The following is a 20,822-nucleotide window of genomic DNA, read 5'->3' on the forward strand; positions in this document are numbered from 1 at the left end:
AGAAGTATGTCCTTCTGAGCTTTGAAGCTAAGCACTGACAGCCCTGTGCTTGGATGGGAGACCACCAAAGAAGTTAAGAGTCGCTGTGCAGAGACAAGCAATGGAAAACCAAGTCTATTTGTTTCTTGCCCTGAAAACCCTGCGGGCTCTCCACAAGTCAGCTGGGGATGGCACTTTCTACCACCAGCTCCAAATGGAATCGCATTGCTAAAGAACTGCTACTGTAAACAGCCAGATGATGATGAAGAAGAAGAGTTGGTTCTTATATGCCACTTTTCTCTACCCGAAGGAGGCTCAAAGCAGCTTACAATCGCCTTCCCCTTCCTCTACCCACAACAGACACCCTGTGAGGTGGGTGAGGCTGAGAGAGCCCCGATATTACTGCTCACTCAGAACAGCTTTATCAGTGGTGTGGCGAACCCAAGGTCATCCAGCTGGCTGCATGTGGGGGAGTGCAGAATCGAACCCAGCATGCCAGATTAGAAGTCCACACTCCTAACCACTGCACCAAACTGGCTCTCCAGTTTGGGAAATGGTACAGTGCAACCCAGCCCCATGAGAGGGTTGGGACTTGGATGAGAGACCTCCAGGGAAGACATTGTAGAGGCAGGCAATGGCAAACCACTCCCGGCTAGCCCTGAAAACCCTGCGGGGGTCACCCTACGTTGGCTAGAACTTGGCGGCATTTACACACGGAGACTGCAAACAGCAGACCTGAGTCAGATCTCTATTGGGTCGAAATGAAGCAGCGGCATGATTTTTCAACCCATTCAGCACCTCTGCTTCATAAGAGGGAGGGGATGGGAAAGAAATTTGCACCGGGACACTGTTATTTTAATAGATACGGAGCTACGTGGATGCATGTCTGGGAAATAGCTCTGGATTTGGGGTAGGTTGTGACACCCCTGCCTACTGCCTGGAGAGGAGACAACTGAGAGGGGATCTGATAACCATCTTCAAGTATTTAAAAGGCTGCCACATGGAGGATGGAGTAGAATTGTTCTCTCTTGCCCCAGAGGGACAGACCAGAACCAATGGGGTGAAATTAATTCAACAGAAATTCCATTTAAACATCAGGAGGAAGTTCCTGACAGAGCGGTTTCTCAGTGGTAGTGAGTGGTGGGTTCTCCGTCTTTGGAAATGTTTAAACAGAGGCTGGATAGCCATCTGACAGAGAGGCTGATTCTGTGAAGGCTCAATTGCGTGGCAGGTTACAGTGGATGAGCGATAGGGTTGTGAGTGTTCTGCATAGTGTAGGGGGTTGGACTAGATGACCCAGGAGGTACCTTCCAACTATGTGATTCTATGATTCTATGATGGTTTGATGCCAGAAAATCTAGTCATTTTGCAACACTTTCAGCAAATGAGAGATTAAATGTTGGTCTTGCTTTCCCCCTTGATGGTTAAATACCTTGTCAGGTGATAAGAAATGCAAATACGTTAATTGTGAGCCTTGCTGGACACAAGGCTCACTTATCTGTGCAAAATTATTATGGGACATTTCCTAGCTAATGCAGCTGCAACATTTACATATATTAATCCCTGGGTAGTCCCTATATTGTACACTTATTAATTGCATTTATGATGATATAGCTGTATTATTGTGCCCCAGTCTTTCTCCAGTAATTGCTTTTAATTACAGTCTCCTTCTCCCTGTTTATTACCAGATAGACACTAATTCGCCATTATTGGTAGCGTACACTTAACCAAGAGATGGCAGCTCTACTAATGATGATTCCCCCCCTTCATCAATAAAGAGGAAAAGTTCCCCCCCACACACACACACCAAATTGATTTTTAAAAGTTTCAAAACAGTGTAAGGCCGGTGGCAGGTTGACAAGCGGTTCTAAAGCGATCCAGTAGAGGGCAGCAATGCACACAAGAAAAGCCCTATGGAATTGGACCAAGGTCCATCTTGCCCAGCGTTCTTGTTGCCAAGTAAGTCGGCCAGCTGCATCTTCTGTGGAGCACATGAAGCAGGGCATGAAGGACACTGAACATCTACCTTCAGATCCCAGTGTCTGCTGTTCAGAGGTATACTGCTTGTGAACATGGAGGCCCAGTTTAGCTGTCACAGTCAATAACACCGTGGATTAAGAATTAGCCTACCCTATCATCCAAACCAAATAGGTAAATGCTGTCCAAAATTTGTCTGCTTATCCCAGATGGGTATGCAAAACTGACCTCTAACCTGACCCCTAGGCCAAAAGTCCCCAGGCTTGCCCGGATATGCTGCCCATTGGCTCCCTCTCCACCATCTACCCTGAGACCCCGCCTGTCCCAAGGGAGGGAGTTTTCTTGATCCAAGCTGATCCTCCAATGTATTTACTTGAATTATACCCCACCTTTCACAGCAGTGTGGACCCCAAGTTGCTTCCACTGTCTTCCTCTCCTTTATATTATCGGCACAATAACCCTGTGAGGTAGGATAGGCTGAAGTTATGCCCAGTCCAAGGTCACCCAGCAAGCTTTCATGGCAGAGAGGGGATGAAAACCTGAACCATCCTGATCCTGATATGATGGTCTAAGTACTACATCACACTGGCTAACTGCATCTTATTGTAAACCGCCTCGAGTCTAAATGGAGTGCAGCAGTATATAAATGCAAAAATAAATAATAAATCTTCCCCTTCCACATCAACCACTGTGATGGCCGCGAACATTCCATGAAATCACAGGAGCGCATTCAATTAGGGATGGGCCTTGCTGAGAGGCTTTGATAGTTCTACATAGAGGGTATTTATGTATTCATGCGCTTTATTTATATGCTGCGTTTATCCCCGAGGAGGGCCCAAGGTAGTTTCTAGAGCGTTCTCCTCTCCATTTTGTCTTCACAACGATCCTGTGAGTTTGACTGGGCTGAGTGTGGGTGGCTGGCCCAAGTCAGGTCTCCAGAACTTTTTCTAGGGTTGCCAACTCCAGATTGGGGCATTTCTGGAGATCTGGGAACAAGGCCTGGAGAAAAGGGAGTTTGGGGAGAGGTGAGAATCCAGCAAAGATGGGGTGCCATGGATTCTGCCCACCGGAGCTGTCCTCTTCTACAGGAGGTCTGATCTCTCTAGCCTGGAGATTGCCTGGCAATCCAGGAGAACTCCAGGTCCTGCCTGGAAGTTGGCGATCCCAGGCTTGTCCCCTACAGGAGTCCGTAGTGGCTATTGTTAGAGGGTTCTCTGGACAGCCAGGAAATGAAGAGGGGTTGGGATTGGTTTCTCAGCCTTATCTGAAGTGAGTCGCAATACAAGGTAGTCAGGGAAGGGCTTGCAATGGAAAAACGAAGTACAACAAAGCGAGAGAAAGCTGAAAACCTTCGGGATCGTTCTGCTCTAGTTCCTGGCCAGGACCGCCGGAATACTCTCTCTGGCGAGGGCTGCGTACTTTCCTCTCAACCCGGGCCTTGATGGGTTCCCACAACCTCCCGGCTTCCTCCCGCTTTTCCTCAGCAACGGCCCGATTCACACAGGGGGCAGCTAGGTCCTCTCCGGAAAAAAGCGATCCGCAAGCGGGGAGGTTAGTTGGAGGCCTGAAGGGGGGTGGGGGGGACGATCCACACGTTCACCAGACGACTAAACGTCTCGGCACGTAAGCTTCGAAAGGCAACCTCCTCCCCACGATTCTACTTCTTCCCGATCCCTGAAGGGGGAGGGAGCAGGTTTAAAACAACGTGCGAATGCCACGCACCGGTGTCTTTGTGAACACGCGTGTCGAGCGGCGCAGCAAGCAAGCAGTCAGTCAGTCACGCAAGCACGCGGCCGCCGGTCCCTAAGCGGGCGCTCGGCGGCGAGGCTTGGATCCGCTCGCCGCGGCCCCGAGTTCCCAAAGACACGTGCGTCGGTCCCCTATCACGTCGGAACGCGAGGTCCCTTTGCAGCACGCCGGGGCGAGCGCTCCCCCGCCCCTCCCCCACTCGCCTCTGCCCCGGGCTCCCTTAAAGGCCGGGCGGCCCTTCTCCTCCCTCCCCCCTCTCCCCCCTCCCCCCCGCGTGGCTCCTCCGCGCAAACTCTTCGCCATGCTCGCCGCCGCCGCCGCTCCTGGCGTCACACACACTCCGGCGCGAGCCCTGCAGGAGCCGAAGCCGCGGCAGCCCAGCCCTGCGCGGAGTCTGCGGGGAGGAGGAGGAGGAGGAGGCGAGGCGGGCCAGCCCCGAGCGGCGGCGGCGGCCAGAGGCAGCCCCGGGCCCGGGAGGAGGATGCCAGCCGGCTGCCGCGCTCGCTCGCCTGGGCTCCGTCGTCTGCCGCCACCGCAGCAAGAGCTCTGGGCCGGGGAGACGCGGGTGCGGTAGTGCCAGGGAGCGGGCGGGCGCCCTTTGCCGCCGCCGCCGCCGCCTTCGATTTGGGGGAGGACTTTTTTTTTTAAGAACCCCCCCCCCCTTTCTCTTTTACCAAGCGGGGACCGGCCTCGTCGCCGCAACTTCAAGAGGAGCTTCTTCCCCGGCCCCGAATCAGGACATATTATTGCCCCCCGCCCGTTTGAGTGCCCCCCTCCCGCGCCCCCCAAGGGATGGCAAACTTGGGCTCGCTGGCCGCCTCGCCTGGGAATAGCTTCAAGTCCTGCTGAACAAAGATCAGGTAAGGCACAACCTCCCCCCCCCCCCCACAACCACCTGCCCGAGGAGGGGGACGGCCGGGAGTTGGCCCCGGCACGGAATGCCACCCCCACCAACCCCCCGCCCGCCCGCCCGCCGTGTTTTCTTCAGCCGCCTCCCGAGGAAAGTTGCCGCGGTTCGGAGGCAGGGACGTGGGCGGCGGGCTGGCTTCGCGCCCCCCCCCCTCCCTAATTCAGCATCCTTTCGGCCCCTGTCCGACTCGTGCCGGTCCTCCTCCTCCTCCTGCGCTTGGCAAACGGCTGAGCCCAAGTCGCCGGGAGGGTGGCCGAAGGGCCGCGGAGGATCGGGGCCGGCGTCCGGGCCGTCTGCTTGGCCGTGCCAAGAGTGCGCTGCAAAGGGGGGGGGGTATTTGTCAAGCGATCAAGTTGGAGCCTGCTTTTGGAGGGGGGGCATCCGTTTTACAGCCCCTCCCGGATGCATTTCCAAGCGCGCGGGCGGCGAAGTTTCCCGCGGCTGCTCTCCCGAGCGGCAGCCGTTGGCGCGAGGCGGCCGGAGAAGACCCCCCCCCCGACACACACACACACGCACACACACACACTTGTGTCTTGTGGCGTTCGACGGGCGAGAGGCGCAGGGGGTCTTCCGCTTCTTCATCCTCCCGCGTCCCTCTGCTGCAGTTGGGGGCGCGGGGGCGCCGGAGAGCCGCCGCCACACACCCCCTCCCCCCGGCCGTCGCCCCCGCCTGCCCGCGGGCTTTGGGTCGGCGAGGTTTAACGAGCGGCTTTGAGGCGGCTTTCGGCGCGTGTGGATTTAGGGATGCAAAAACAGAGGGGGGGGAGCGGGGGAGAGAGAGATTCCCCCCGGTCTGCCGGCCTTTTGCGCTGCGGCCGTGCGCCTTCCCCGGGTGCTCTGCGCTCGCTGGATTGTGCGCGACTGGAGCAATATTTCGGGGAGGGGGCGGGCGGGCGAGAGGTGTGTGGCTGGAGGGGGGAGGCAGCTGCCGGCAGTCACCGACAGTCACCAAATGCCCGTGCTCCCACCGAAAAGCGACTCGTCGCCGGCGGAGTTGCAGGTGCCACGGCACGGAGGCAGTTCGGCGGAGTTTGGCTGGCTTTCGCTTGGCGAGCCGCAAGATTTCCCGGGGTGTGGAGGGGTGTGTGTGTGTGTAGGAACGAGCTGGAGGAATGAGTGTGTGTCGTTCCCGTCCTCCCCCCCCCCAGGCGCGCCCCCGCCCCCGCCAAGGAGCCGGAGTGTGCAAGGCTGCGACTTCGGAGGAGAAGGGGCCACGGTAGAGGGACGGGGGGGGGTCTAGAGAAGGAAACTATAATTGGGAATTGAGCTTCAACAACAGTCTCCCCCCCCCCCAATAAAATAACACAATGTGGCTTATTCTGTGCGGAGGTGCTCTCTTGCTCCCGCTACAGGCGAAGGGAGAAACGACACCTTGGGCTCGGGAGTGCGCCGCGGTGCCCGGGGTTGGTGTTCACACGTGCAAGGAGGCGTTGCTTTTCTCCGGGGCAGCGGAATGTCTGAACGGACGAGCGCTGTGCTTTCGGGAGTGGGGAAGAGATGTGAGAAGGCTGACTGATGGCTGAGCTTTCTTGTTGCCAAAGCCAGCGGGTTAGGACCCTACAAAAGGAAGAAGAAGAAAGGGTGGGGGAACCCCAAGGGATGCTAGAGAAAAAGTTGTGGGGTCATTTCCTGGCAGATTCTCGCTTGCCTGCATGGAGTCTTACCATGCCGGCGCTTTAGAGGGAGGCTTGTGCATGAACTGAGCTGCAGTTGCTGAGTGCAGAAGCCAAGAGGAAAAACACTCTTATCTCTGATACGTAGAATCTATGTCCCCTTGACCTCTGTGCTCATGATTTATGCAGTTGCACAGATAGTGGTTGGGGCTATCTGCGCCAAGTCTGTTATCTCCCCACCCTTTGGGTGCCCACAAAACAAATCTAGTCCTTCAAAACACACAAATGTTCAGGGTTCCCACTGCCATCCAGGGAACCTCTGGGGTCAGGCCACGGGCCCCAAGGGTCCTGACTCAGAGGCAGCCAGGCTTGGCCCTACAACACCCTCCAGTGGTTGGTGGGAGTCACTGCAAGGCAGGCTGATGGGCCGGCCACTGTCGGGATCAACCTGGTACACCAGCAGTGGAGATAGGGTCACCAGTTTTTCCCAGGCCACTGGCAAGGGGTGGTTGGTAAGGTTGTCAGATCCAGGTTGGGAAACTGTTGGAGATTTGGGATGGAGCCTGGGGAAGGCTGGGGTACCATGCTGTACAGCCCACTCTCCAAAGCCCCCAAGGGAACTGATCTCTGTAGTCTGAACTGTAGTTCCAGGGGATCCCCAGGTCCCACCTGGAGGCTGGCATCCCTAAATGGATAAGAAAGGCCTGGGATAGCCATCCTGCCAAGGGCCTTGGACTTGGGGGGAAGCCCCCCTTTTGCCCTCCTGATGCTGTGCATTCGGATTGGTGTCATCTCTTAAAGGCACGCAGCACGGTCTCTCCCTGGGGAGTTTCTTTGCAACCATTGGCCTTCTGCCCATGGAGATCCATCACAGTGAGAGCCTGAGCAACACCCCCCAAGCCCTTGGGAAGGTCCTTTCTGTGCATACCGGCTCCCAGCTAACAAGGATGAGAGAGAACCTTTTATGGGCAGGAGTGTGCGTGCGTGTCTTTTAATTATTTTAATTAGGCTTTAATGAAAAGTGCCCCAAACCCTCTGCTTTGGAAGATTAACTGTGCATCCAGCCAGTATTTCCTGACGGCCAGAACCATCCACTGGGAACAACCTGATCTACTCCTGTTTGGAAAGATGGGGGAAGCCAAGAAACGGTGTGTGTGTGTATGTGGGGGAGAGGAGCATCTCTGCCTGTAAGCAGAAGAGAGTGAAAATGTGCATTTAGATGCTGGTGGAGAGGTATGGGGATGAGTCACTGGTATGCATCCATTTTCCACCCCCCTCCCCACCTCCCGGCCAGTTTGCTCAGTTGGTTAACATTCTGCTGCGGTCCCCCGCGCAGTTGCTTCCTGCATATGGATCTCGCTGGGATTTCGGGAGACAGAAAAGGGTGGTTTCAATTCAGAGGTGTTCTGAGGAGCTGCTTGGATCCTTGGGTTCTTTATTTCACAAGCGGCAGCCTAATCCTAGACAGATTTCAGCCAATGTAGTAAGCGGATTAATACGGCGTTGTGGAATTTAATGGCCAAGTCCCTCCCCTGTTCCCCATTTGTCTCAATCTCACCACAGGCTGTGTCTTACTAAGAGGCCTTAGAGAAGTCACTCCTGTATAAAGACAATGGTGTCGTATCTGACGGGGGCACCGGAAGTTTTGCTGAGGTTTATTTATCATGTCCAGGAGCTGTGTAGAAATGCCAAGCATCATTAATGCCTAAAATCTAAGATGATGGATGTGTTGCAGCCAGAGTCTGCGCATATTTTCTTAAGCGCCAATAAAACATATTTAGAGTGATCATGTTTAGGGGGGACGACTTCAGTTTGGTGTTTGGGGAACGAGGTAGGCCAGTTGATGGTGTCACAGTGCGAGACGTTATTGCAGGTACTAATTTTAAACATTGTTGCGTATGGCTTCGGATTTATGATGATCGTGTGAATTAACGTTCTGCACAATGCCCTACCGTTAAAAACTGTGGTATGAATTATCTTGATGATCTTGTTTGACAGTGACACAACCGTACACCTAAGAACTTTTTCTAGTTCTGTTGGCTGTGGCCACAAAAGCTCGTGGAGATGTCCCTGTCTCTACTCTTGGCTGAGCCATGTGAAACTAGCTGTTTGTCTGCAACCAGGAAAATTGCTTACCTGTTTGTTTGTTTATATTTATATCCTGGTTTTCTCCCTTATGGGGGGACACATGTTGGCTTTTCATGTTGTTTCCCCCCCACACTCAGTCCTTACAACAGCCTTGTGAGGATATCTCAGGCTGAGATCTTGGTTACCTGGTGGGTTTCCACAGCTGAGTGGGTGATTCAAACCTCCAGTGTCCGTCCGACATCCTAATCACTGTGGCATACCAATCCTAATTAAGCAGGGATGGCCAAACTGTGGCTCTCCAGAAGTCCATGGACTACAATTACCATGAGCCCCTGCCTGCTGGCAGGGGCTCTTGGTAATTGTAGTCCATGGACTTCTGGAGAGCCACAATTTGGCCACCCCTGAGTAGGGGATCCGATGGGGCAGCTGCTTGGAACTAGAAGAAAATTTATTATTTTTCTTTCAAATGTCTTTCAAATCTCTTTGAAATGATTGACCCAGGTATCTGTGGGGAAATAAACTAGGGTTTGTTTTTTGTTGTTTGTTTGTTTTCAAGTGTGGGTTGGTAACATATGTGCAGACCTCTGGAATCTTCTCTGCGTTTCATTTGACACAAATAAGTGCACCAACTGGTTTGGGACCAGGGCACTGAAAGATTTACTTGCCGCCGGTATGAGTCATCCATGGGTGCTCTTCTGATCCACGAGGGTCTGCGGATCCCCCTTCCGGAATCCATTTGCTGGGCACCAAACAACTCTAACTGGGATTTTGACAACTTGTCGATTGTGTGCCTTTAAAGTGGGCATCTTCACCCCCTTCCCATGCATAGCCACTTCTTTTAAGCTCTGACGTGATCAGTTGACGTCTGAGGCAGTGTGCATACATAAGAAAACTCTTGCATTGAATAAAACTTCGTTGGTCTTAAGGGTACCCCTGGACTCAAACTTTGTTCTGCTGTTGAGATCTTTTATTATTGACTGCCGTATGCTACTGATTAAGCTGTTTTAAAGGTCTTGCTGGCCTTAATTTTTACCATGAGCTGCCTCTGGACCCAAATCAATGCATTAATAACAGGACTAGTACTGTTGTATAATAAGCATTTACTATTGGAATAGGTCTCCCCGCCCCGACAAATTGCCCATTGACTCTGGGGCTATTTATTTTAATCTTCTTTAGAACTGTGACCTCTGGCCGTGACCGTCCACCTAAGAACCTTTTCTGGTTCTGTTGGCTATACTCACAAAAGCTCATGGAGGTGTCCCTTTTCTCTGTCTCTACTCTTGGCTCCGTTTCTCGAGTCCCTTGGTATCGTGACTTGAGCCTGAGTTCATTAGCCTTGGTGTGTGATTGTGTGAAATAAGAGTGCTCTGAGCATGTGCAGATTGCCTGTTGCAAAGATACCTCCAGCAGCCCTGGATTCAGAATGGACCAGCTTTCAAAGGCTTGAAAGGCTGCTGTTGGGAGAAGTTTACTCGCAGGGGTAGTCAAATTGCGGCCCTCCAGATGTCCATGGACTACAATTCCCAGAAGCCCCCTGCCAGCATTCGCTGGCAGGGGCTTCTGGGAATTGTAGTCCATAGACATCTGGAGGGCCGCAGTTTGACTACCCCTGCTCTATAGGGTGCAATCTGTCCCTGTGCTTTGCTAGATATATATTATAATCTGGATTGTGTCAATTAATCCAAGAGAAGCGTTTAATATGTGTTTCGGGGGGTGGGGGTGTGTCTAAGGACAGCTTGGGCTACAAAATCCTTTTGCCATACAGTTCTATGGGGAGCTTTCCAGTGAAGAAGGAAGGCCGGGAACTGGAGTTGAATATATATATGTTGACGGATTTTATTTAACTCTGGTCTCAGCTGGCTGTGATGGCACATCTTGACTGGCTGGGCAAGGCTCCTGAAGGCAGCCCCCAGAAATCAGTTGCTTGGATGACCCCTTACCCCCACCCCACTCCCCACCCCCTGACTTTGTAGGTCATTGCTTAACACTTTCCTCACCAGGGTTCTGCTCTCTGCACGATCCCTGCAGCGTCTCCGGGGAGGGACAGGGAAGAGGAATCGTGCGGACATGGCAGGGGGCCCTGGGGAATGGTACCCTCCAATGACCTCAGGCACTACCAGGCAGGCCAGGCGCTGTTCTGTCATTGGGTTCTTGGCCGGCAGGCAGTTTAATCACAACCCGAGTGTCGGGCCATTGTACATGCTAAGCAGATGCTCTGTTACCAAGCCACAACACCCTTATTTGAGGACACACAAAGTGCCTCTCTGTGTATCTGGACAGTTGGTCTGGAAATTTTAATAGTATCTCCTACATTGGTATCTTGTAGAGAACTTTCACATTAGGTACTACCTGATCCTGAACTTAGCAACCACCTGCATGTGAAGTAGATGCTCTACCCATAAACCACCTCCCCTTCCATGGCTTAGTGGTGTTTAATGGGATTTGAACCTGGGTCTTCCCAGGTTTAATGGGATTTGAACTGGTCCTACACTGAACCACTGTGCCACACCAGATCTCAAATATGACACATTCTATCTCCTACCCAGGAGGGGTTTAAGGATTGGTGGGGACCTAGCAGAGTTCAATTGCAGTGGGAGCAGCCAGACTAGGGGCAGAGCCCCCCCCCCCCCCCCCGTAGAAATGGGTATCACTCCAAGTGTCAAAGAGGGAAAAGTGGGGAGGAGAGAGGCTACAATCCTGATCCATGGGGGGGGGAGACACAGTGTGGGTTTCCTAGAAGTGCAGGACCCGTAGCACGTGCTACATGCGCTAAATGGATTGACTGTCCCTACCCAACCCCTTCCCCGTGATCCTGCCAATATCCACTCTTCCATCAAAACAGATGAGTCCCCCTCCCTCCTCTTCATTGTATTACAGACCAAGCTGCATCCAGCCCCCTGCTGTGAATCAGGATCCCCCTCCCCTCCGCTGGCTGTCCAGATAATTCAGGAAATCCAGTTGTTATGCTGAGATGCTTAGCTACAGTTTCATCCCAAGTTTGTAATTCCTCCCAGTGTGACAGCTGTCATGGAGCAAGAAGGAAGGGGGGAAGGGAGTGTCGCGTTTGATAAGGACTCTCTGGTGAGTGGATTTCTGCCCCGGAGGGGAGGGAGCATTGTTCTGAATCCAATATGTGCGGCTGCTTTTAATGCTGCTCCCCTGCTTTCAGTGACCTGTCCTGCCCGTGTCGTAGGATGGATTGGCATCACAGGGCATTGTAGGTGAAGCCACACCTGGGCCTTGAGCCTGCCCCCTCCCCCACAAGCAGAATCCAGTTTACAAACTGAAGAGATTCATCTCCTCTCTTAACAGCAAGATAGATCCTTTTGCAAAAAGGTCTTAAAGGATTTTTTTCTGATTTCTTTTTGTCACTCTATAAGCAAATGGATCTTGATGATGAAGGTGTTATCCGTTCAGTCGTGTCCGACCCCCGGCGATTTTATAGGAAAGTCTTCGCCATGCACCCCTGACTGCTTCTTTTAGTTGGTTCATGGTCATCCCTGTATCGGCTTTGAGCGTGTCGAGCCAGTGGATCCTTTGGCAACCACGTTTCCTTTTGCCGCTGACCATGCCGAGCATTAATAATTTTTCTACCAAGTTTGATTGCATGGTGTGTCCAAAGTAAGTCAGCTTTAGCCGTAATATCTTGCCTTCTAATGACCTGGTTGGTTTGCTCCTCTCTAAAACTATCTTGTTGGTAACTTTGGCTGTCCATGGTATTCGCAGCATTCGTCTCCAACATCTTAGGACAGACATATTCAGGTGTGTAACTGTGTTGGTCTCAGGAAGTGTGCCTGCACACAAAAACTTCTACCTTGAATAAAACTTGGTTGGTCTTGAAAGTGCCTCTGGACTTTGTGCTTAGGACAGACATGAAAGAGCCTCATGCAGGTTAGAGCACGGGTCCGTATGACTCAGTAATACATGAGTGGCAGTAGCGAGTTACATCTGTACCCTCGGTTGCTTCACCCTCTCCCTATTAGTGTGTGTTTGAGGGGATTTTAAATTGCCCTGAGCCTCCGAGGAGGGCGGTAAAATAAATAAATAAACAAACAAACAAATTAATTAATTAATTAATTGTTAGGTTGGGCTTGTATTTTCTGCTGCAGCATCATTTCTGGCTTCTGTTTTTGCAGGCTTTTATATTGTATTTAAGGGATTTTTTATGCCTGTTATAAGGGGTTTGTGGGGGTTTAAATCTAACATTGTAACCCACCTTGAGTCCTTGTGGAAAGGAGTGTAATAAATTTAAATATAATAATAATAATAATAATAATAATAATAATAATAATAATAATAATAATAATAATAATAATAATAATAATAATAATAATAATACCCCTTGGACTGTCAACAGCTTGCCAGAAATGCAGGCCGAGGAAGATCTTTACCAAAATTTGCTACCCAAGACCCGTTACCTGGAAATGTCCAGGACTGAACCTGAAACTTTCTGAATGCCAAGCCTTTCTAACAGATTTATAAACATATTAAATGAACATAGGCAACTGCCTTGTGTGAAGTCTGACCACTGGTCAGCATTGCTCAGCAATGCCTGCTGCTGCAGGGACCCTCCAGGGTCTCAGGCACAGGAAGGTGCCCCTGCTGTTTGAGATCCTTTGGCTAGAGACACCAGGGTTGAACCTGGGACCTTCTGCATGTCAAGCAGAGGCTCTACTTTTGAGCCTTGGCTTCCCCCCAAAGGTCTGACCCCCAAATTCTGCACTGGCAGGGGCTTGCCAGTGGACCAAATCCGACCTCTTCCCCCAAGAGTGAAAATCACGCTTCTAGACCAATGATTCCTGAGATCTGCTGCCAGCTACCTCAAAGGTTACTGCAGAATTCTCAAAACAAGATTAATTTTAATCCCTTTTAATTACAAAAACTAAATATGTGCCATATAGTACTCTCCCTGTCTCCCCCTCCCTGAATCTTGCAAACGCTTAATATGAAGGTTCTTTCCAGTTATGCAAATGGCCACCAGTCCCAGGGGCTAGATTTTGGGAAGCCCAGCAGGCAGCTACAAAACAAGGGGGCTAAGAAGTTTGGTTCTGTGAGCAAAACGTTACTCAGTTGGAACATGTGATTTCCAGTTCAATGCTACCCGGATGCAGTGGCCTCATTAGGTTCTTATTACAGAAAAGGTTTTGTTTATACTAAAAAAATCACAGTTTACTCTTCTGAAGAGGAAAGGGGTGTGGCTAAAACAAATCCCAGGGTATTGCAACTCTGGGAAGGTTGGGCCTTTTTGGGCCTTGAACCACAGGGCCTGGTGGTGGCAGAAGGAAATGCAGTTAAGGGAAAGAGCATTCACAAGCACTTGGTGGCAGCTATGCAGGATTTGGTCATGGTCCGTCCTCCTGTGGAGAAGCTACATTGTGGCTTGAGAGCAGAGTCCGATTGTTGTATCCTTGAATTCCTTTTGCCCCAGATCTAGCATTGCAGCGAACCATTAAAAGGCTCAAGGCAGGCTCCTTTCTTTCTATTGGCCTCCAAAGCCCAATTTTCCTTTCTAGGAGATAATTAATTATGTCATGGAGAAAGAAGTGTTAAAGCATAAATGTTGCCTCTTGACTTGGACCTTCAGGGAAAACTGGAAAAATCTGGGTTAAGAGCAGTTAGGTAAACTTCTTGTGTTGAAATTCCAAGTCCTCATGGCTCAGATAGACTGCTCTTTGTCCTGGAGTCCATTAAGAAATTGTCTTCAGAAGGCCAGCATGGTGTAGTTCTGGGACCAGGATCAAGGTGAGACCCACATTCGAGTCCCTGTTCTGCCTCAGAAACTTGCTAGATGACCTTGGGTTAGTCATTCTCTCTTAGCTCAATCCACCTCTCAGGGTTGTTGTCATTGGGATAAAATGGAGGAGGAGAAAATGGTGTTGTATGCTCCTTTGTGCCTTCACTGGGGAGAAAGCGGAATATAAATAAATCAACAATAAATGGGATGCAAAGTTATGCTGCCCATGTCCATCCAGTGGGCAGGATTTGGCTAGGCTATCTAATACACTTTATTGTGCTAGGCTGCAAAGAAAGCACCAAAGGGAATTTGCAAGAAGGGAATCTTTGCATCTTCGCCATCTCCAATTTTATTTATATATTTATTTATCCATGCCTCTGTGCAAGCAAGCAGGTGGCCTGTTTTTTTCCGTCATCTCCCATGGAAACATGTCCAGTTATTCCATTTTGATAAGACTCAATTTACAGTCATTTTAATAACTTTAACCTTTGGTGCAACCTTGCTGATATTTCTTTAATAGGTTACATTGACCTGTAAATATTTTGGGTTGCCTGCCTGCCCACACATGCTCATATAATCTTCAGGGGACAGCTGTGCTGGTTTACAACCAAATGCGCTAGATTCGAGTCCCATTGGACAGTAGAGACCAACAAGATTTTCAAGGGAGGAGTGTTCATATCTGATGAAGGGAATTTTTACTCTTGGAAGCGTCACAACTACATGCCATGGATCCAGGTAAGGAGAAAACCAAAGTGCTAGAAGCCATGGGGCTCAACTCTCTTTTTCCTTCCTCTTCTTCTCCTTGTATATCTATCAGAGAGTGTAGTAGAGAGTGTCCTTCACAATGCTATCTCTGATTCTGCATGTTATTCCTCTAGTGCAGGGGTAGTCAAACTGCGGCCCTCCAGATGTCCATAGACTACAATTCCCAGGAGCCCCTGCCAGCGTTCGCTGGTTTACAGATGTATGCTCTTTGACACAGTAAACAACTCTGAACTCCTTTCTATGAAGAATGTCTCAGTTGTCTCGTCTCCTATATCTCTAGCAAAGCACAGGGACAGATTGCACCCTATAGAGCAGGGGTAGTCAAACTGCGGCCCTCCAGATGTCTATGGACTACAATTCCCAGAAGCCCCTGCCAGCATTCGCTGGCAGGGGCTTCTGGGAATTGTAGTCCATGGACATCTGGAGGGCCGCAGTTTGACTACCCCTGCTCTAGTGAGTAGTTCTGGCTGCCTTTTGGCCAGTTGATGTAAAAATGTAGTCTTCACTTTGTTTTGACTGTCCTTTGAAGATAAAAGCCATTCTGCCATGGGAACAGAAGAAGAAGAGTTGGTTCTTATATGCCGCTTTTCTCTACCTGAAGGAGTCTCAAAGGGGCTTACAGTCGCCTTCCCTTTCCTCTCCCCACAGCAGACCCCTGTGAGGTAGGTGAGGCTGTCAGAGCCCTGATATTACTGCTCGGTCAGAACAGCTTTATCAGTGCTGTGGCGAGCCCAAGGTCACCCAGCTGGTTGCATGTGGGGGAGCGCAGAATCAAACTCGGCTTGACAGATTAGAAATCTGCACTCCTAACCACTACACCAAGCTGGTTCTCAACACCAAACTGGCTCACCAAGCAAATGGTGGGAAAGTGATTCATTGGCGGGGGCAAGAGGAGTCTTTACATATCCTAAGACTGGTTCAGCTACTCCTTAGCAATAGACCTTCTGTCATGGTTTACAGATGTATGCTCTTTGACACAGTAAACAACTCTGAACTCCTTTCTATGAAGAATGTCTCAGTTGTCTCGTCTCCTACAAGAGGGTAGTCTTGGTGCATGACAGAAACTTCATACCCCGAAGATCTTGTTGGTCCCACAGTTGCTACTGGACTTGAATCTAGCTCTTCATGTTATTTTCTGACCTAAAAGGAAACCCTTTTGATCCCCTTGAGCCTCTTCACAACAAGTGGTTGAGAACGTCTTCATCCCCATCCTTCCCACCTCATGAAGTTAATTGTCCATTTGTGTCTCTTCCATCACATTTTAGGTAGCTGAGATCTAGTATTCCTGTGAATTGATTAGCACCAGTGTTTCTGGAAACAGATTTCCCCTCGGTGAGGACAGGAATTGTAGGGAGGTACAATTGTCTTCCTCAACACATTGTAGTACCTCGGTCTCCATAACCTTACTCCATAAGCTTTCTTACTCTGCCTGCAGCCCCATCACCCTTTAGAGCAGGGGGAGTCAAACTGTGACCCTCCAGATGTCCATGGACTACAATTACCATGAGCACCTGGCAGGGGCTCATGGGAATTGTAGTCCATGGACATCTGGAGGGCTGCAGTTTGACTCCCCCTGCTCTAGAGATTAAGCCCATAATGACCCAAGTAGCCTCTCTAGGGAATGTTTTGGCTCAGAAAAATGGCACAAGGGGTGAGGCATATGGTCATCCCTTCTCCTTTAGCCTCCCTTGCCATGGTCTGTCTACAAGCTTAATATCTGGAGTTTCAGTCACCCAACTCAGCATCAAGTGCAGGTGGGGCCCTCAGGAATCCAGCTCCTGAGATCGGTCTGTTGATTTCAAGCAGATTCTTTAAAAAAAAAAACATTTCTCGGTTTCTATCTGAGATGTGGATCTTGCAGAGCAAAGCAGTTGATTTTCTTGAGGTCTCCGGTATCTGGGAAATAAAAGTCCAGATTGAGAAGATAAAAAACAGAGAGGCAGTGAACGATAAGAGATGGAAGGCAACCAAAATGGAAAAGGAAAGAATTGGAAGAGAAGGGTCATAGAATCATAGAGTTGGAAGGGACCTCATGGGTCCAACCCTAGTCCAACCCTTTGCATTATGCAGATACTTATAGCCCTCTTGCTCATCCACTGTAACCTGCCACCCCCTGTCCATCAGATGGCTATCCAGCCTCTGTTTAAAAATGTCCAAAATGGAGAACCCACCACCTCCCGAGGAAGCCTGTTCATGGGAGGGTCACATAAAATCCTATGCATGGTCCAGCCAAGGGTCCGTCTCGTTCAATGCTGGACTGCCAATGGTGGCTGGCCATCGGACTTTGGAAACATGCAGGCAGGATGCCAAGGTCATAACCTACCACCGGCTTCTCTTCCAAGCACCTGATTTCAGAGCTACACTGCTGCATGACATGGAGGTTCTGTTAAGTTATCATAACCAATGACAGTCCCTTCCTCTGTGGATTTATCCAGTCTTTTTTCTTTCTGTTAAAAAAGTAAGAAGAAAAAACAGGAGCTTGCCATATGGGGAAAGTTTACAGTGCTTTTCAAAAAGAAGGCCCAAGGGAGAGGTGTGAAAAGGGTCATGTGCAGCAGAGTGGAAGGGTTGAGAACTTCATCTAGGAAAAAAGTATTGCAGGTAGCCGTGTTGGTCTGTAGCAGAAGAGCAATATCCAAGTCCAGCAGTATCTTAAAGGCCATAACAAGACTTCCAGGGGATAAGCTGCTGAGAATCAAAGCTACCTTTGTCAGTTCCCAAGTGTATTGGAGACAAAAGCAAAGATTTGGTTTGATTCTCCCCCCTCCCTTTTGTTTTGTACCAGTCCATCAAAAGCCGGCGGAATTAATTGGCTTGGGATTGGGGGATTGCCACCAAGGTCTTTTAAAACAGGCGTCTTTTAAAACAGGTCTTTTAAAACAGGGGTAGTCAACCTGTGGTCCTCCAGATGTCCATGGACTACAATTCCCATGAGCAAACGCTGGCAGGGGCTCATGGGAATTGTAGTCCATGGACATCTGGAGGACCACAGGTTGACTACCCCTGTTTTAAAACACAAGCATGTCGAATGGGGCCCTTAATGGCTATCAGCCCTCATCGCTGCTTGTGCTTCCTCCCTGTTCAGAGACAGCTCCCTGTCTGCCGGGGACTCGAGGAACAGAACAAAATTTTTACAAAGGTCAGCTGATACTGACACAGCGGCATGCTCGGTTCCGTGAAATATCAGACAGCGCTTAAACTGGAGTCCACTAATAGGCGGCCGGTGGACCCGTCTGTGGTCAATGCCTGAGCAGCGTGCCAATTCTAAACGGCAGCAGCTTCTGAATAGGAAACGCAGTGAAGCAGTGCCGGTGTGGATAGACCTTAATGGGATGGATCATGCCCTCCTGCTCTGTGCAGCCTCAGGCTTGCCAGTGATTCATTCCCGTGCTACCTCTATTAAGTGTATCGTCTAGTTCCACCTCTTTCTTGCTTCCAGGTGCCAAAGTAAGGAACGGCTGCTGGGGAAACAGCAAAGCCAGCATTTCTCAACCTTCCAGTAGCCAAGCTACGCTGCTTCCAAGTCGAGATTAAATGCCCCCTTCACTCTTGTAGCTAAAAAAGAGTTTACTTTTGAGAGTGTGAAGGGGTATTAATTTCCTACCTTTGGAGGCACGCACTCCCGGGGTGTCTTGCTTGCTGCTGTTTGGAGCCTGGGGCGGTTGCAAGCAAGCAGGCCCAGAGCATGCAGAGACACAGCAGGCAGCCTCCGCTGAGTGTGCAGTTCTGTTGTGCGGCTGATTGAATGACTCAATTTTACCTAACATGGAGATTGCCACTCCCTGGTGGCAAGGCCAAAGCAGAGATGTGGCACTCACTGGTCTCTGTGGGTAGGCACTTCTGACTCTCAAGGAGCTTTTAATGGTTTAAATAAATTTACTTCTGAAGGGGCATGAACAGTTCTCTCAAGGCCTGCTGCTTGCCGGTTTTTGATCTGGGCGGATGCAGCTAGGGGCGCAGCAAGAGACTGGAAACTATTCCTTCCCTCTGGAACTGGGGTGGAGGAAGAGGGCTGGAGGAGGAAAATGATCTTGAAAGCATCCATAACATGTCCTGGCTGCCGGTAGGGAGTCTTGTGCACTCATAAACAGAGGATAACTCAAATACATCACATCATAATTGTATCATATACAAATCTAATAAATGCACAGGTTTGGAGAGTGTGTATGTGTGTGTGACAGAGAAAGACAGAGACAGACAGAGAGAGAATTTGCTTTCTATTAATTTTTAGAAATTGGTGTAAAACTTCCTCTCTGGGTAGGGCGCAGGGCTGCAAAAATAGCAATCTGATAGCACCTTACAGGATAGCAAAATGTTGAGACTCTTAAGATGCCATGAGATCCCCGTTTAATTTTGCCGCAACAGTCTAACACAGCTACCCCTCCAGAAGTAATATGAGAATGGTAAAGGGGGTTGTTTTGTGAATGGCTGGCATGGGCTCGATCTAAAAACATCCCCAGAGTACTTAGAAAGTCTTCCATTCACAGCAGGACACAGTAGAAACTAGTAGAATTTCCTGGAAAATTCCGCCTGGTAAAGTGAGGGCGGAAGCAAACAAACAATCACAGCTATTGAGAATATCCTAACCATTTGCCTAATGAATGCATTAGGATCATATATAATTTATTTGCCATTATTAGGAGACATAGGAGCCATTAATCACGGGGGATGTTTGTTTCCATGTTTTTACACCCTCATTCCATGTTGTTATCTACCTTAATTGATAAAGTGAGGGAGGCAGACCTGAATATCGCAGACTAAGCTGAGCTCGTAGGATAAACTGGGTCAGCCCTGCTTAGTACTTGAATGGGAAACTACTAAGGAAGCCCAGGGTTGCTACACCGAACCAGGAAATGGCAAAACCACCTCCGTTCGTCTCTCGCTTTGAAAACCCTTCGGAGTCTCCAAAAGCCAGCTGTGATTTGACGACACATTATTATAATTTAGAGAGGGGACGATCCCTTTTGTGAGGAGGGACGCTGCAGCTAACGCTGTAACCACAAATGAAAAGGGAATTATTGCTAGGTCTTTCTTTATGAGGATGATACTCCAGCCTAGAACCCTCATGGCTGTCAAGATCGTCAAAATTTGAATTACAATAAAGACGACGCCCTGGGCTTGCATTGAAGCCCCAGTTCTCCTCTTTGACTCAGCAGTTAAAATCAGCAGGATTTTAAAATAAACAAAATAACATAAAACCGAGCCAACCATTAAACACCAACATGATCAGCAAATTGCCTTGTTAAAAAGGAAGCTGTCAAGCGTATGACAGGAAGGACCTGGGCCAGGAGAATTTCCCTCAGGGGGGAGTTCCAAAGATACGGCTCCTCTTCAGACGTTAGTGTTCCCGCCCCCTTCGAGTCTCTGCCATGGGGAGTAAGTTTAGGTGAGGAAGGGGATGCGATGTTTTTTCTTTTGCCTAGTAGCAGTAAATAGATACTTACTGGCTCAATTTTTTTGTGCCATCTTCTAATTGATCACTTTTCTTCACTAAGCAAAAGCCAAAACCTTTCTTTACTCTGTTGCTTTGGGTTTTTGGTTTCTCTGCAACCAGGGAGGATAACGAATGCTTTTCTCTCTGGACTACACCAGCACATCTTGTACTTGCTACTAGTGGTGGCAACTGGAAAGTCATTTTCTTTTCTGAGTGGTAGGAACTGGGGTTAGGAAATCTCCTTGTTGAAGTCTGGGAACTTGATCAGTCTGACAGTGAAATTGCAGCGGAAAAACAGGGAAGTGTACAGCTCGGCCAGAAGGCTCAGGGTTGGGAAATACCTGGAGACTTTGGGGTGGAGCTTGGAGTGGGCGGGGTTTGGCGAGTAGAGAGACGCCAATGGAATATAACGCTACGGAGTCCGCCCTCCAAAGCAGCCATTTATTGTTGTTGTTGTTGTTGTTGTTGTTGTTGTTGTTGTTTGTTTGTTTTGATTTATTTCCCGCCACTCTCCAAAGGCTCGTGGGGGGTTACAGTGTCAGATAAAAACCCAGAAAAATCCCCATTCAAACC

At 49.7% G+C, this 20,822-nt stretch overlaps 1 protein-coding gene across 4 annotated transcripts in view; it reads left to right on the forward strand.

Moving 5' to 3' along the window:
- Positions 1-4,029: 4,029 nt before the first annotated feature.
- ADGRB2 (adhesion G protein-coupled receptor B2) overlaps positions 4,030-20,822 on the forward strand; it is a 168,818-nt gene continuing 152,025 nt past the window's right edge. For 2 of the 4 annotated variants that reach the window (XM_077337460.1, XM_077337461.1), the window contains exon 1: positions 4,031-4,565. The gene's annotated coding sequence lies outside the window, so the exon portion shown is untranslated. Of the gene's footprint in view, positions 4,566-20,822 lie in introns of all 4 variants that reach the window. The other 2 variants (XM_077337463.1, XM_077337462.1) reach the window with 2 other exon arrangements.

Source organism: Paroedura picta, chromosome 5, assembly GCF_049243985.1.
Source record: "Paroedura picta isolate Pp20150507F chromosome 5, Ppicta_v3.0, whole genome shotgun sequence".
NCBI lineage: Eukaryota > Metazoa > Chordata > Lepidosauria > Squamata > Gekkonidae > Paroedura > Paroedura picta.